Source organism: Peromyscus leucopus, chromosome 22 (assembly GCF_004664715.2).
Source record: "Peromyscus leucopus breed LL Stock chromosome 22, UCI_PerLeu_2.1, whole genome shotgun sequence".
Classification (NCBI taxonomy): Eukaryota; Metazoa; Chordata; class Mammalia; order Rodentia; family Cricetidae; genus Peromyscus; species Peromyscus leucopus.
Window position 1 is genome coordinate 26,346,335 of NC_051081.1, and position 1,694 is coordinate 26,348,028.

Genomic DNA, 1,694 nt, shown 5'->3' on the forward strand with positions numbered 1-1,694 from the left:
CAAAAAAAAAACCAACCTATTCATTATCAGCTTCCCCCGCTTGCTCATGTGTTATCATACTTCCAATAGCACCAATAATAGATTGTAAAGTGTGGGGGCACAGGGTGCCCACGACGCTTCTGCAGAGACTGGAGTTGGTATTCTAGGACGGCTCACGCTCGCATTACCTAGGTACGTCATACCACACAATAAAGAGTAAATGCTAAAATGAACTTGCTCATTTATAGTTATAAACAACAACAGAAACGAAGATTTTCAAGACTAGCTAGCAATGGACCTGAGCCTTTAAAATACGCTTGAGAGATGATTCCTGTGTGTTCCGCAGTGTTGACTTCTTGTTAAGCTTTGACGCTAGAAATAGGAACATGAGAAATGAACGTGTCAGGTCATTTTTGTTGTCGTTTATATAAACCTTAGTGCTGAGAAAGAGAGAGAGGGATGGGGTGGGGCTGAGGCTGTGGGCCTTTGTCACAGGCCCAGCTGATTTAGCCCCTCCCTGTGTGGGTCTCTCTTCAACACCAGCTACAGCGTGTTCTTACAAACTCAGATGTCCTCAAGACAAAGGCTTGCCGTGCATTCTAAGTCCTATAGACAAGATTAAGGAGGCTCCAGAGGAGCCATCAAGGGCCCTTCCCCTTTCCAAGGATCCCCAGATGCCCCGAGGCCAGTGGTTAAGGAACCAGGAACAGGAAATTACACACAGATTCCTGTCTTTCTTCAGGCATTCCTTCCTACTCTGAGCATTGGTTGCCAGCCGTTGAGTGCCAGCTCTCTCTCCTCGATGTATCCCCGAGGCACCTCCTCAGCCACATCAGTGACTCTTTCCTGGAGTTCAGAGTTCCTGGCCTTGTATCAATTCGATGTTTGAAATTCCAAGCGGGGTTCACTGCAGTGGTTAACCAAATAGAGGAGGAAAGCGTTTTCTCCTAGAGCTTTGAGTCTGTCCAACAGTTCTCCAGTCTCTTGCCTTCACCTCACTTCTTTCCAGTGCCCCCTCCTGTGGGATCACACTCATTCACGGTTCCAAAACTTCCTAGCCTCTCTGAATCTCCTCAGGGAGGCTAAGTCCCATGAGCTCATTTTTTTTTTTTTTTTTAAGCTGGTGTCAGCCAAACTCTTTGAACACTTTCCCCATCTTAATTACTGATCATATTCAGTCTCACGATCCTCTTTGTCCGCTGCATGATCTCAGGGAGAGGGGAGGAGCGGGCCTTCACCTCTGTGGCTGCCTCTCTGCCAATGGTGGAGAATACTTCTGGCAAGGTTTCATCTTCTAAGTGCTCATGCATCCCTCATGCGTTTACCCATTTGACTTTTTCCAAACCCAAATACACATTCTCCAAAATACGTACTTTCTCTAGACCCAACCACTAAAATGCACACACATGTTCCCGTAGGCGTAGTTGACATAGCAACAAATACCCTTCCATTGCCAAGGAAACCAAGCCTCTTCTCACAGATTTCTGATGGCCTGGTCTGTTGTCTGGGGAGCAGGTGCCCTGGTGGTAGTTAAGTTCTGTCCTACAGGTACTTCAGATCACAGCTACTGAGAGCCGATTTGATGTTCTCAAGCTGTGACTCCCCCGCTTACAACCTAATTTATCTTCACTTATTTAAAGGCAAGGAAATTCAAATGCCCGTTATTTGTAAGCTAAGAAAACATGACAAGCCACCTGTGTGTGACCCAACAACCA